The sequence below is a fragment of the Notothenia coriiceps genome, unplaced genomic scaffold (assembly GCF_000735185.1).
Source record: "Notothenia coriiceps isolate Sejong01 unplaced genomic scaffold, NC01 NC01_scaffold00000339, whole genome shotgun sequence".
Lineage (NCBI taxonomy): Eukaryota > Metazoa > Chordata > Actinopteri > Perciformes > Nototheniidae > Notothenia > Notothenia coriiceps.
In genome coordinates, this window is record NW_011333040.1 from 16,678,052 (window position 1) to 16,694,915 (window position 16,864).

Here is a 16,864-nt window from a genome sequence, read left to right on the forward strand (position 1 = left end):
TACATCTCCCGTCTCGCACCAACACCAAGACGGCCGTCACGTTGGCACATTTCATTTCTTTCTTTCAGAATGAGGCGAAAAGTATTAAAAGAGGTGAAAATCATTCCAAGTCTGGGTATGTTGAGAGCTGTACATACACAAACGGGGAGTTAGTCGGCCCCGTAAGAGCCAGCATGCGGGACCGGGATTCTGGGATTTGTAGTCTTTCTAGTTGCGTATTTTTCATAGTCTTATAGTTCAACAAGTTTCGACAAATTGTGACTTTTTTGATATGGAAATTATTTTTTAAGATTGACAAACATCATATGTGTAATTCGTGGCACAATTCAAACGGGATTGAAAGATCTTTTTTCTAGTGCCATGAATTAAATAAATAAGGGAGTGAGGGCTTAGTAAATGGTCAATTATCTGTCATCCCACTCAACATCATTCTAATATTAATGAAAAATCCTCCAGGTTGCATTTTTCCAGAAGGTAACCCGATTAACAAGCCCGAGGGATCTCTTGAAAGGCAATTGTTTTCCTCCAGGTATCTCTTTTTGCCTCCGTAGCCCTTTCGGTTAATGACTTGACTTACTTAAAGGGTGCTGATCAATAAACTCCGGAGGTAAACTTGCTGAAGTTACCGTCTGCGCTGCCTGGTATCAGCACACCTTGCACCAGCAAGAAGTAAAGATACCAGACTGACAGGGCAAAATGGGTTCATCCATATGTTTCATACATGATACATACGAGTCTGACCTTGGTGATGGAGAACAAGTACATCAGTCTTGAGTGCTGTATTTTGTAAAAAAAAAAAAAGGAAGGCTTAACGGCAAGGGGAGGGGTTGTAAAAAAGAGAAGAGTCAGAAATAGACAGAACCATAAAGAAAATCTGAGACAGAAAACGTTTTTTAAACCAGCTCAAGTAAAGAGAGAGAGAACAGAGAAAGTGTGTAGTGGGTGAGTAATGTGCATGCAAAAAGAAAGATTAAGATTTTTAAAAATGATGTGTGTGAGAACGAGGTGGCTTTTGTGTCCTTCCTGTGGTCCATTACTGAAAAGCCAGGCCCAGCAGAGACAGATCCCAGTGGACCACCATGGCGGGTGTGGGTTTTTACAGCTTTTTCTAAGTGTGTGTGTGTGTGTGTGTGTGTGTGTGTGTGTGTGTGTGTGTGTGTGTGTGTGTGTGTGTGTGATGATGTCTTAAAGTTGTTGTTCCGCATTTTTATTATATTCGTGGGAAATAGTATTAATGTAACCTCATTAGCTACATTTAATGACAAATGGAATTGACTGTGTGTGTGTGTGTGTGTGTGTGTGTGTGTGTGTGTGTGTGTGTGTGTGTGTGTGTGTGTGTGTGTGTGTGTGTGTGTGCTGTTCTGGTCGGACTATCACAGCTTCAGCTCTAAGTCTATATGAGATGTTTAAGCAACGGTGATAGGATTTCTCTCTGGTGTCACAATCCTCTCTGGCTCACACTTCTCAACACTAGTGATAACACAAGAGGAGAAACCTCTCACACACTCACACATCCCCACACACACGGAGAGGTGTAGGGGAAGCCCCCTTCAGACTAAGAACAGTTCCCACTTGCTTATCTTGCACACACTCTCTTCACAGTGCTCATTTAATAAATGTGAAGAAGACTTTCAGGAAATTGTTCTAAAGAGCCAAACCAAACCCCAATAAAGACCAAATAACTCTTTGCACCAGTTTTGGGGATCATTTCCAGACTGTACAGCATTGTTGGCATGTGCATTGTTTGTCAACATACCTGCTTACAAGTATTCAAACTTCATTTAAGCGGTTTGCCGTATTTGAACTGGTCTGCAGTTTAAACTCTTGAAAATAAATAATTTGAAAAGTAGAGACGGCTCTAAAGTTTATAAGTTCAATAGGGGAAACTTTTTAAGTCGTTAATATATGTTTCAGTTACATAAAAATAATCTATTTACTGCTCTACCTATTGCACTAACATTAATATATCCGCTGTGGACAGCAACCACTCCCTCATCAAAGTGTTTTCTTGTTTTGCAACTCAAACCAATACTTTCTCCCTAATGCGTACAAAAAAATCTTACTTCATATTCCACAATCATGTAGATTATGATATTGATCCTCCCGCTCTGTAAAAGCATTATAAATATAAAGAGCATTTCTCCATTAACGGAGAGTAGGAAGCTGGCTAATGCTAATGAGCCTCAGAGTGCCCATTCCAGTCCATTAAGGGCTCTTAGCGCTGGGAAATGATTGTGTTTTCGCAGGGAGAAAAACTAACACGGCCACACGGACCCACAACTTGCACACAGGGAAGTTAATGACAAATGCTACTAATGGACTTTCTTTACGTTTGAGGGGAGAAAGAAAATGAAGATTGGAAAATGAGAAAATGTATTTGTTGCTGTAAACTTGAAATAGTCAATTCCTCCGCTGATCTAATTTAGTTTCTAATGCATGACACAGAAGGGAAGGACTTTTATGAGGATCAAAAAATTCATGCCATTACATCATGCATTTTTGAAAGTAGGAATTAGATTAACTTGATTTGTTTTGTATTGTGTGTGTAGTAATGCACTGACACATGAGCCTACATTGGACAGAGGACTTTGAATGAAGAGTGATGGGATGATGCTTTTTTGGTTGACAAAAATATTCGCAATCAACTCCAGTAAATCTTCAACCAACAAAGATATCCAAACAAAAAATAACAGCTGTAGTTTTATGAATATTTAGATTTATTAAATAAGACATAAATAAAATAGGATCTGCCCTTTGCCATCCATCAGTTGAGCTTATGTTTATATTAACATTTTTAGGCTTACATTAAAAACGATTTGGTGCACATGGCCTTTTGGGAATCGATTAAAAAAAAACTTGTACTGTTGGATGAAGATCCTCCTTTTGAAAATGTCTGATAAAGGTCAGAGCATTAAACAAAGAAACAGAGCCAACAGTGTGTAATGAATGGTGTGTGTAAGGGGGGTCAGGCTGCTTGTGCTTAATACTGAGTCTAAGGAATGCACATGGGGTTGTGTAAAAAGAGGGGACGGCTGGTGGAGGTGGAGGGGTCAGAGTGAGCTACCTGTCTACTGAATCAACAGGAGACAAATACAATGAGAACAGAAGAACCAAGGCGGAGAGAAAAGTGGGAGAGAGAACAGGCAGGAGTGAGAGCAAGCATGTGAGAAAAGGAGATGAAGTTGGTGTGTGTGTTTGTGTGTGAGAGGGAGAAATAAACGGGGGAGGCGCAGTGACTACCTGTCTGGAGAATCAAAGTTCCCCTCCGACCTGAAACGTTACTCCATCTGCATTGTTCAGTGACGGACAGAACAAGACACAGTCAAGAACAGCCAGCCAAGCCGGGGGATCGAATTATTCTCAGAGAGGAGAGATTTACCCTGAACGCCCCCCCCCGCCCTCATCTCTCCCACCCACATTCTCCTCCCTTTCTCTCTCAATCCTTCCCCTCCTCCCTCCTCTGCTACCTCTAAAACTGAAGTGAAATCTGAAGCAGAGTGATCCCCAAAACATTCCTGCTAAATCTCAAAAGCCAACGCATGCGCCCCCCTCCAAACCACACACACAAACATGCACAGAAACACATTCCAACACACACTTGTACACACGCTGAAACATGCCAATACAAAACACTGCAACTGCCACACACACACACACACACACACACACACACACACACACACACACACACACACAAGTGAGATTGAGAAGTTGAGAAGAAGCAGGTCTGTGTGTGAGCGGTAGCAGGGGGGTCTGCTCTAATCCAAGGAGTTCAGGAGGAGGAGAGGACCATTGAAAGAACAACGACATCAGTCAGAATACATTCACGGAATTATTGTTTGGGATTTTAAGAGAATGATTAAAAAATATATGGTTAAAAAAAGGAAAATAGAGACATGGATGCAAAACACAGAAACACATATTGTATGTGATTCCCCTGACCTTGCACCTTGATAAGACTTTTATTTCCTTCCTGCTCCTAGATTAACATTATTCATTTAAATATTGTTAGATTTTCCTTCTCTTAATTGTCAATAAGCAGATTGTGGTAATCAGTTAATTTTGGAGTTCAGAGATGGCCTATCATAATATACTGATCTGTGCAAATAGTCTGATAATCAGATTTCTATTTTGGCTTGCTATAATAACAAAGATAAATCGTTAAGACATCATACTGGATAAAGTTGATATCCATAAAGGTTTGTTTATTAGTTAATCGTTTATTCAGTCAATCTATATATGCTGCACTGTTTTTACCTGCTTTGACACAACATTATAAACATTATTGACGAACACATTGCTCTTTGGGCAAAGTAATATGAGATCAAGAACAATCTACAGTCTAGAATTATGAATCCAACAACTGATTAAGGATCAAACTCCTGCCCATATTTGGTTACATTTCTAAATAAATACTTACAATGACTTGAACAATAACTAAAAGTATAAGAAAACACCCTAGCAGGCTTTTATTCTGCAGCCTTGTGAGATGACCTACTGACCCCAGAAATTACCAGACTATGTGCATGAACTGTAATGTGTGATTCAACAGCAGCCTCTCTAAGGGCTTCAGGTAGCTGCTCTGTGCGGACCTCTCACTGATGGCAGCAGGTAAGCCTTTGTGATCTGTTTGCATTGCTGACATGCTTCACTTCTTCCAGGACATGCACCCTGAAGGCTCTCTGGCAAGGCTCACAAATGCCAATGAGACTGAAACTGCTGGTTGTAGGAAGCAGATGATTTTATTTAATCATTACATTTATATCATATAAAGTGACCGTGTGTAGGATTTTGTTGCATTGCGGTTGCAGATTGCCACTTATTGAGTAACTAACCCTTTACAAGAGCCAAACAGTACACAACCGTGGAGATGCTGCGTTAACTTTAAGGACATTTACTCCGTTAAGAGGCTATTATTACCATACATTAGGAGCAATACAATGCAGGTAGTGGCTGGTGTAACGACAGTTTAAGAAGTTTGTAAAAGACTGATGTACTTCAAGTTAAGGCTCATCAAGATGGGAGTAAATGGACGTTAAATATGGTGGTTCTTTATGAAGGGATCATTCAAAGAGAACAATAACAGAACCACTCTGGAACATACAATTATAGAAATATAGTCATGAATAATAAATGTCTGCTCAAATATATTCCTAAATACAACACTTGCCTTTCAAATTCATGAAAGAGTTTAAATAAAAATGTATGAGAAAAATGCACTCATTTTATTAATTTAAAACCTTTTATATTCATATGAATAATATTAACCCGATACAGTTGAAATGGATGAACGAATCCGAGTATAATCTGAAATAAAGGGAAGTTCAAAAATGTAACCCTGTCCTTGAGATCCTGTATCACTGATGCTTCACAACACCTGGGCTTTGGCAAGGTTGGCGTGTATTAAAAGGTTGTCTTAAACAGATCTGAAAGTTCAAAGATTTCACATTTTAATTCTATCCTGCCGCGCCAACTTTAAGCAGACAGTATGACAGTCCTGCAGTGTGGGTGCTTTGTTCCAAACTCCTGCGAGTCTCAACACATTTCAGATGGAAACAAGGGAAACTTTCCAAGCAGCTTTCTGTCCATCATCTCAACTGCCCAGAGGTTTCATCACACTGAGCTTTGGCATGTTGGCATGCGGCTAAATACTTGGGTTTCAATTGGCTGGAGTCCACCCGTGCAATCGACTACTGATTGAACTGTGTGCCGCAGATTTCATGACGAGACATGTTTCTCTGTGTGAGAACAATCATGGAAGTGTTTACTTAACTTAAGTCGCTCTCTGTGTGTGTGTGTGTGTGTGTGTGTGTGTGTGTGTGTGTGTGTGTGTGTGTGTGTGTGTGTGTGTGTGTGTGTGTGTGTGTGTGTGTGTGTGTGATTTACCTTAGTAATAAATACTGAGAGAGTAAACCTGCAGTTCCAGCAACAGAAGTAGTAGTCCCATTATAAAACCAGGTAAACAGTAGCAGGAGGTAAGAGGGTGGTGATGGTAGACAGATAGCATATAAACTCTTCGATTTACACACGGCATCTATTGCACGTCTGTACGTCCTGGGAGAGGGATCCCTCCTCTGTTGCTCTCCCTGAGGTTTCTCCCATGTTCCCCTTTAAACTGTGGGTTTTTCTCCGGAGGTTTTTCATTGTGCAATGTGAGGGTCTAAGGACAGAGGGTGTCGTTTTCTCATACTGATATTCTGCACAAACTGTGCTGTTGTATTTTTTGTAAAGTGTCCTTATTGTAAAGTATTTTTACTGTATGTACAGCACTTTGGCTCGACCAAAAATCATTTTTAAAATGTGCTATATAAATAAAACTTGATTTGATTAAACAATGCTGCAGTAGAACAGTGTGTGCTTTCATCCCAAACTTGTAATTAATATTCTTGTTGTTTATTGTAGCCATGATCTTTCACCAAAATCTGATACTGTTTCATGTATGGTAAGGCAACTAAATAGATAGAGTTATGTGCTACAAATGGCAACTCTTTAAAACATTTTAGCACTGAATGATAAGTGACTTTGAGTTTAAAATAAGCTGTGCTTTTGTTTCAAAAGGCATTTGTTGTCAAGATCATGTGTTACATTAAAAATGTACTGATCTTATTAAAGAAAATAAAAAAGGTTGCTTTTGGACACGTCAGACCCTTGGAAGTTTTTTGAATTTCAGAACAAAAACAGAGGTTAAAGCAATGAGGACATAACATTAGCTGGACAGAAAGACGATATCTCCTTTAATGACAGACTAAGAAAAGAGAGACAGACCGTTTGCCTCGCTGACCAGAGACTAGATTAGAGGCTCAGTTCTTGAGCAGCAGACCAAAGACAAACAAGAGAGGTGGACAGGGTGGGGCGGGAAGGGGACTCTCCCAAAGATGAGTGACACAGCTCAGCTAGCCGTATCCCATGATTAGCCCTTTGTGTCTAGGTGTTCTTGGCCCTAATCAAAAGACTAAGAGGGCTAATGGCTAGAAATGATGGCTCGGAAAAGGGTGGAACGGGGTCAGTGGGTGGGCCAGACGAGGTCTTTGTACTGCCCTTTGCTACCCCCCCCCCCTAATTAGTTGACATTGAGGGAGGAGGAAGGGTGAGGGAGGGCGAGGAGGAGGGCAATAGGAGAAATGGGAGAACTGGTGGAGAAGAGGACCATCCTGTATGACTTCAGGCAACAGATGGAGAACAACTGGGAGGGAGGGGATCAGGGAGCAGTTGTAGTGGGGCAGGGCGGTCATGTCTGCTACTGTTACAGCACAGCGTGATGGAAACTGACACACCGTCACACGCATTTCACCAGAGCTAAACAAATGCTTAGTGGAGCTGCGATAAACGCCCTTAGGTGATCCATACAGCTGCACCGAGGTCCCACTGTTTAATTTACAATAACTTGAATTATAAATGTACCAGAAGCCAGCGTATACATCACAATGTTTACACAAACAGTTCAATGTGATGGAAAGGTTAATGGGTTCATGAGAAGTGAATGTGGTCCTGTAGGGTTGTCGTTTATATACATCCAAGTTGGTATTCTGAAAATAATAAATACATTGAAAATGGATTGTTGGTTTGGAGATCGTCTTAGATTTGATTTTGTTCTCTTCTTCCTCCTTTACCCAAGTGTGTCACGTTTTTAACCATAATATATATTGACAGAATCACATACAATGTAAATGTACTGTATAGCTGTGGAAGCTTTGCTGTGAAACAAACTAAATATTATCCAGCACCTGTGTGATGATTGCAAAGTCAGTTGTTCGGTCAGCTGCTTTTGAAAAACAAAAATTATTATTTATGGTCATAAACTCTTACGGATATACAGAGATCCTTGGACCCTAGAAGATGAATCCTGATTATTTTTTTGATTCCTTGACTTTCCACAGACGTTTTATTTATCCTGAGATATAGATCTTCGGGTCCTCTGAGTCACACTCCACTTGGCCTATCCATTGATGATACTCAAAACATCTAGTAACTTTATACTCAGAATACTCTGAAATTCAGTTAATATATTTTGTGAAACAAAACAAAAGTAAGTGCATGAATCCAGGACCCTTATGTCATAGAAACAAAAATAAAAACTAACCGAAAATAATCCTATGGTATGGGACTGCAGATGTTTTTTTCACGAGAAGCTGAGCAAGCAGAGAAATCCAGGGCACGGAGAATCAACAAGCTTGTCTCACGAGAGACCTGGAGGAAACAGAACACCCAGAAAGATTAGCACTCTTTCTTTCCCTGCTTTAATGATTAGGTTCAGGCAACAAAAGCCCCCCTGCAAAATGAACAAAAACAATTGGCTGGTATATTGTGTTTATCCCCTGGTGAAATATGACCTTAATTAATTTTGAGAATGTTGAGAAAGACCAAACCGCAGTTCTGAGTTCACAAGCTTTTTTCTCATAAACTCTAAACTTTCTTTTTCTCCTTATGTGGGGAACAAGGCTGCCTTATCAGGACCCTGGGCCCATACTGTATGACTGCCTGCACATTCACTATGTCCACATTTGTGCTTATATAATTCAACACCTACCCTTTGAAAACAAATGTGCCACTTAAACAAAAACATAATGAAAGAATTATGAAGTAATAACAAATTACGTTTTGTACTCACACCTCCCTTCCACAAAGGAGCAGCAGCACTGTGGGGGTCAAAACCCAAGCCTGTTGTTCATTGTAGGTTGAAACCCATTGTTTAAAACACAATAATGTAAAAGCCATGAGGTGACAACGAAGCATCCAGACAGGCACCATTGGGCTGCAGTTGGGAGGCAGGGGAAAGGCGACCATTAAATGAGCCTCCCAACACCATCCCAGTGGACGGAGCTGCCAGCCACAGCTCCCAGCATCCTGTAAACACTGTCCATCTTGGCTACCTTTTATTTGAAAGGTGTGACAAACAACGGCAGCCTTGCATTGTAAACACGTGAGCTCATGACTGGTTCAAGTTGCACAACTGCTGAATTTGTCCGGCAAATTTGAGCAGAGTGGAACCAAAATGCACTTTGACACAAAATAAACCATTACCGGTCACTCAGGGAGCTGCACTGCGAGGTCACGGGCTTTTCGCCAAAGTGGTAGACGGGTAGAAGCAAGTGAGGGTCAGACAGTGGAGGGTTGGGAAAGGAGGGGTGCTGGCTGCATTCCCTACTCTCATTGCTTTGGACCAGAAATAGGGCACAGGATCAGATAATCCAGAGAAAACAAACTTTAAGTTAGGGTGGCTCCAGGACATGGGAGATGGAGATAAGGTCAAAAGGAAAAAAATGAGATGCCTTTCTGCTAATTTGTCAGAAGTCAAGTTAGCACAGCAGGGGGTCGTATTTATTTACATGCTGGTGAGAAGCTCCTGAGCCAGCTTTGACAGGGAATCAACTTCTTTGCTTACTTAGAAGCTGTGTTGTAGGCTTCGATCAGCTAAGATGAACACAAACCCTAAAGCTCGCATCTCTTACCGCAAGGAAATATTTCTAAATGTGAAAATACTAATTAAGCCAGCAGACATTTTTAGAGACATAGCTAAAAAGGAGGAAACAAGGTTGAAGTTTGTTTTGAGAAAGAAAGTTCAACTCAGTCTAATGACCTTATGAGTAGAGAATATTCTTCCCGCACAAACATTTCTCATTCTAATATTTCAATCACAAGGGTCCTGCAATAAAACCGATAAAGAAGAGCCAAATATACAGTAAATCAATGTGCTGCAGATTCACAGTTGAGTCTATAGAAAAAGGAACAGTGTTGGCAGTGTGTGTTACAGTGACAGCAGCCACTTTATTGACTGCAGTGGATATGTGATCTGAGCGCTCTGCAGGGGGACGTCGTGCCCTTTGACCCCGCAGCCCTCAGGCATGGCCCTGCTGCGCGTTGGCAGATGTGACTTACTGGAGCAGACTTTCCTGCAGTGTGACAGCTTGTTACACACCCCCCCCCTCCTCCCCCTCCCTCTCCTGCATTCAAACACAGACATGAACATGCAAACCCCGCCTTCTGCACCTCCTCTCCTGTTGCAGCTCCTCCTCTTCACTCCACCCCCACGACGTCTCGTCTCCGGGGAGATTCATTAACGGTCTCCTGCTCCTCCTCCTTTGGCAATGATTGGCACCATCAACCACCCTATCCACTCCGCCCCTTTTGCATGGGTGATGTGCTTTCTTGCAGGATGGAGAGTAACAGCTGGAGAGAGGCTGGAGAAAGAAGGACAGTGTATGTCTGTAGTTATAAACACAATAGCAACTTGTGTAATCCATCTTGTCTGACCCTACTGATTGACTACAAAGGGAGGGAACACATTAACAGTGCTAACAAGGTTTAGGTGCCACTGGCCGCTCATCAATGCCCGAAATCTGTTTGCTCTCCAGCTGGTGGAATGACTATCTGACGTCATGAATATGCAAATAAATATTTAGCTTTGTATCAAGAAAGGCTGTCTTCTCTTTGTGTGGCCACCACTCCAACACAGTGTCCTGTTTCACTAGATTGTAGGTGTTTTAAAACTTAGGAAAACATATTTTAGCCACGTTGTATATTATTTTTTGGGCAATTAGGAGTGTTAAGTAATATCGTTTTCATTCAATATAATGAGAGGCGTTTTTCCCGCCAGCAGAGCTCTGCCTCTACAAGCCATCAGATATCGTCTTCCTCACCCTGTGCGTATCTTGTGCAGCTCTGCCGTGGCTAAGTGGAAGGAAAACAGTGAGTGCTTGCCAGAGAGAGGTGTCACTTGTTCTCAGTATTAGCTGTGGAGTAGATAAGAAAACAGATGGGACAGGGGAGGTCAGAGGGCCATGCTACGGCTGACAGGTTTGTTTATTTGGGCTGTCTCTGATATCCTGCTTTCCCCCCCCTCCCCCCCCCAGGTCCTCGCTGACTCTGCCTACAGCGTGACCTGGAAGTGACCACGCAGAGACGGATCAAGGCCACTTTTCACCAGGGAGTCAACACTACCCGACCCACTGAGCACTCAGGCCAACTCAAAACACATGGGGTAAGTGTGGCCTTATTACCCTCCTCTGACAAGAATAACAATTGACCAATTTGTACTAGCATTGCTGAGTCGGGTTTAGATACTGTAGGGGGAATGTCAACCAAAACAAACATGGCTGACAGTAACAGTAAATATACATTTTAGATAAAATAGATGAAGCTGATTTGAAAAACTGCTGATAAATTACAATGTAGGTGTTACATGTATTTATATGATTGGAATTGTATTTGAATATTGCAGGAAAGAGGGACTTTTCCAAGGAATACAACGTGGCTGAACTTCAGATTCCCCTCTCTGCTCCAGTCTGTGTGAGGTCTGAGGTCCTTATGGCTGAGCCAGGCCAGAGCAGATAACCCCTCCTGGGCACCTACAGATAAGAGTGTCCACTGAGATCCCTCCAACACCGAGTTAAAGAGGCTCTAAAGTCGTAAGATAAACCAAAAGATTCCGGTCGTTTTCTCAGTCAGCACAACTCATTCCTTTTAATGAAAGATGCCTAAAAAACAGATGGTTGAAGTTCGGGACCCAAACCCAGCACAACAAGTTTTCCACATAAAAGTTTATTACACATGCAGCCTCAAATGACCTGATGTTATCATAGAGCCATGCCAGACCTATTCAGGGGGTTGTTTTGTTCCTTGCATATATTCTCACATCCTGAATGGTCTTGTTTTTGCGTAAATATTTTTAGGAAACTGATTAAAAACATACTCAGCCAGTGGTCATATTCCATAATGATGCAAGCTGGAAATCCCTGAATTGTGCAATCTGAGATCTTGAATAAGAGTCAGTATTACTGTAACAGAGTATACTGTATGAGGTCAAAGTACAAGGAATTTTACTGCTAACATGAACATTCTTTAAACGATAGTAACTTGATGAAGGGGTAAAAAGAGACTGTTTTAGGGGATCATGACCTCATTACAATTTGCACTTGCTGTTGAAACAGATTAATTTTGTGAATTGCATAATTGTACAGGAACCAATCCGTACAAAGGCAATAAAAGGAAAATGTATGGGCATCAAAAAACAGATTTTGACCATAGAAAAGCTTGAAGTGCAACTTTCCTATAGGCGCGTTCACACCGTAGTACTTTTCCCACTTTAGTTCTGATATAGTTCCGAAATGTCGCGTTCACACCAAAAAGAGCCGGAACTAAAATTAGTTAATCAGAACCTTTATTTCCGTCCCTGCTAGAGAGCAGGTACTTTCGTGGGAGAAAAAGGTTCTTATGTCTGATTGGGCGGAATGCAAACCACGCCCCGTAAAACTCCCAAAAGGTTTTGTGAAGCCGCCATTTTATTTTCCTCGCATTAGCATTATTAGCATTAGCATTCACTCAGCGCACAAACGCAGAGAGACTAACTTATGGCAACACAAAAGAAAGCATGGGAGCGGTGGAGATGAGGAGGTGTCGGCGTTCTGGCGATTTACTCGGAAGCAGTCTCGGAACCGTGCAGTCCCCAACTCCGGGGACTTCTGGCCGGGGACTTCGGGTGGCAGTATACGCCGTGAAGTTGTTTGCGGCCTGCCATTAAACCCAAAGAAGCAGAAGAAGAAGAAGTAACGTCACCGGCTTCATTTGACTAATCCTCCCCCAGGGACTTATTCCGGTGTGAACGTGATCTTTACTTAGTTGATGAGAACTAAAGAGTTCTCATGAACTAAGGTCTGATGAACCTTTGTGGAAAAAGTACTGCGGTGTGAAAGCGCCTTATGTTTCTAATTCCAGCCTGAGTTCAAAGAACATAACAAAAAAATCTTAGACACCCACGCTTCTTTATACTGTAAATCTGACTTTGGATGGTCCCAAGATAAAATGAATGACAGTTTTGTAGAAGTGGAACACAGAGACTCAGCTAACACCTCTTCAGATGTCCCATAGTGGATGGGACGTAATCCCTCCAGTTCTAAACAGACGAGGGGGAATCAAAAACAAAGCAGCGCTAAAAACATCCAAAACATCTGCAGGGCAGCCACACCAAGGCAGGGGGGATATCAAGCGCACCCAGATTCAGCCAAACAGATGGTTTGTCTCCTCCATCACTCTCACACACACATCCTGCTCAGACACACACACACGAAACGCCTAGCCGGAGTGTCAAGCTGCAGAAAGGGAGGGTGTGTCTCAGAGTGTGTGTTTGACAAAAAAATCAAGATGAAATTAGGAACTTTAAACCTTTATGTGGCAACATCAAGTCAACATGTTGTGCAATTTATCATCAACACTAACCAAAAATGTGTGAAATAAACATGTGACCGCGTATACAATAACACACTTGCTGGTTCCTTGTAAATACATTTGTTGTGGAAATCCTAACCACGCATCTACAGTGAGGTATCTCAAGGTCACTGGTGGGGAAAGAAGCAGGGAATGTTAACTAACTGAGTCCAAACAAATAGACAGGAATAAGTTTAACAGAATAAGAGATGCATGGACAGGAGGGGGCGTTTCCTGAATTTCTTCTTTCCTGTCTCCCTCCCTCTCTCTTGGCCTCTCCCTCTGTGGGACGAGCTTCAGTGTGAGGCCTGTTCAGACAGCTAGGGCCGACTCCTGTTTAGACTGGGCCGGCGCCAGGCGTCCCCTCACTTCTCCTCAGCAGCGACAGGTGAGAGCCTTCAGCTGACTATCATCACACTCCCCACTGACAACACAGCTACACGCCACAGTCAATCCATCACTCCTGCCACACACCAAGCTTACATTTGCAACATATTGTTGGAATTGGAATTAAGGAGGAATAGTAATTTCTCATTTGTTATCTATCTTTTGGAAAGAGGTGTTTTTTGTGAATTACAAGTGATTACGTAATGAGACATTAAGAGACAAGAAAAGAAAGAGCAGATATTGTTTGAACTTTGTGAAGATGACTAATGCTTAACAGAAATGTAAAACTCTGGTTTGATAATCGCATGACCGCATGATAAAACACGAAGAGGAGTTCCCAATAGGGTCTCAGGTCTTCCTAATGGCTTATCAGAAAAAGAAAATCTAAAAATTCACAATCCTTTGACAGAGAATACATAATTTATTTGTTTCTTTATAGGAGGGGGTGGGGGGGGATTAATTGAATGTTAATAAGTTGTTAATTAATACCAATGTAAATGTGAAACCAGAAAAGATTAAAACACCAAATATGGTTTGATTCCAGTTGGTTGTAAGTTGCTTAAAGCTGACTAGCGGTTTTATTACAAATGACTAGAATTATGCATTAAAACGGCAGGTTTTTGCATTATTTCAATTAAGATTTTTGCAACATCCTTCAGAGGAGGAAAAAACCCAACTCCTTGGGAATTTAAAAATACCATGCATTTGTTTCAATATTATTCTAACTAGCAGCTTCTCTGTCTGATATTGTGAATCAAAGTTTTAGGCTTGCCCAGCATGAACTCATGAAGGTGAATATTACACTGTTCCTCAACGACAGCTTTACAATCCTCAAGGTTAAATGAGGACCAACGCGAAGCAATATATTACATCTAAACCGGTTCGAGTTAAACGGGCTGAGGGTTATAAATATTAGTAATCAGCCTGGGTAAAGACGGGGAAAACAGAGGGCTTCAAAGCAGAACTAATAATCAATTAATCAAAACTGTCCCTCCATTCACCCCTTTGTGGGATTGATGCAGATAGCCCTTGTCATAAAAGGAGATCACTGAGGAATTTGGTTTTAGCGCTGCTTACCAGGCACTGACAGAGGACATATATCTGTTTAAAAGGCATCCTGAGTACAGGCATTCAATGCATTACGTGCAGTGACCCAGTCATGCTATGAGGAATGTTTAAGTTGCATGGTTTGTTATCATGTGGAAATTAATATGTGCAGGGGTATTGAATGCCGGCATGTAAAATGTAACTCAGCCACTATCGTGACTCCATATGACAAAACAGGCCATTTATTACCATGGATGATGATAAAACATCATGTCCCATGTGACGTCATTTGTTTTAACAATAGAGATGTATTGTAGACACAAACTGAGAGTGAAGAGTGGAGACCCTTACCAGCTGCAAACAAAGCCGGTCCTGGAGTTGGTGATAAAAATAAAGCACGAGACGAAAGGTCCCACTGAGGAACGGTGGGTGGTAACAAAAGGCATGTGGACTCAGTCAGAGTTTCACAGGTTACATGCAGGGCTGTCACGCTAACAGACATTCAACACATAATAAGAACATTGTTTATATTTCTATAGAAAGACTTTTAAATAGCGCTGTAAATTATAATAATTATAAAAATGCTATAAGTTTAATTCATAGTATATTCAATTACAATTACTATACTGCTGTGTTTATGCCTCCTTATCATTTTCATAATGTAAATACTGTCAGATGTATATTATATTATAAATAACACTGCACTTTACTCCTTGTTTTGCACTTTTGGTTAGATGCTAACTGCATTTCATTGTCTCAGTACTTATACTGTGTGCAATCACAATAAAGTTGAATCCAATCTAACCTTAATTTTGTTTATTGTGCGTTTTGACACTTTTTGGCAAATTAATTACACACTTAAAATACAAGTGAAGGGGGTGCTGGGTTAAAGTATACATGTTGACATTATGTCATAAGTGTATTTAATCTTTTTGATCAAAAACAATATTTCCTTTACTAAAAGTCACAGTAATTGTCAATAGTTTATTGCTACACCCCCTATAATATGGCATACTCCATTTGAAAGGCTAATCCAGCGTCACCTGTGCAGCAGCCCGGTCTCTCCAACTCCCTGCTGTGCGCACACACACACTGAGTGTTTTCACATGCACAAACTACACTTCAGCACAGCATACGCACAAACATGACCACAAACACACACACTCGCTGACATGTCCACTGTGACCCACCTCCCTCTCTCCTTCCATTCCATTTACAGCCTCTAAAAGCCTTTTCCATTTAACAGTGGGCCTGGGGCTGTGAGTGACAGGGAACAGAATGGACCTTATGTTGCCACTTTCTCAGTGCTGTGGCCTGGAGGGAGGCCTGGCATAGTCGCCTGCTGCTGGTGGAGGAGTGGGTGGTGGGTGGGGAGGAGGAGAAGGGGGGGTTGGGCAGTGAACCACAGACCTGCAAGGGCACAGACATAAACTTGGCTACAGTTTTAAATGTACTTAGAAAGTGTAGCCTGCAGGGAGGCCTGGCATGGCTTCCTGTCCTTTTGTCTTCAGAACACCTGATTGACATTTGACCAGAAATAAGGACAGGTTAATGTTAATCCACTCAGTGAAATCTAGTCCAGAGGTTGTTTGATTGATTTTTAGGTTAAGCGCAACCTCAAAAAATATTCTTTCTTATAAAACCTTCAAAAACTTGGAGGGTCTGTAAAGCAGGGAACTTGCTAAACTAGCCTAGAGCTACTTAGAACACCAGACAGAAAGTCATGTTCACATTGATATGGATTATCAGGTAACTATTAAGAGACAACAAGAAGACCTTTGTTGTAACTGTTTTCTACATTCACTCCAGAATTGGATTTAGTCACAAATTCCAGTTCTGTAATGTTTGGTCTAATTTTAAACATAGGCCAATGTTTGGAAAATACTGAATGTTCCTTCTATATATAGCACATGATAAGAGAGACCCTACGTAGCTGTGTACGTAGCCGGATGTATGACAACATGGATGACGCTCATGACACTGTGTTGAAGTTATGACAGCTATGTTCCTAAGATTTTGCATGATGACACAGCCCCTAGACTAGAGAGATAGGCATATGACTGTCATGTGTATTGCTTACGCAGGCCTTAGCTAATCTTAACTAATGTCAGAATACTGCTTTGAACCGGTATACATCTCATTGACTGTAACACCCTCTCTTGTATATGCAGTGGGGCAAAAAAGTATTTAGTCAGCCACCAATTTTGCAAGTTCTCCCACTTAAAAAGAG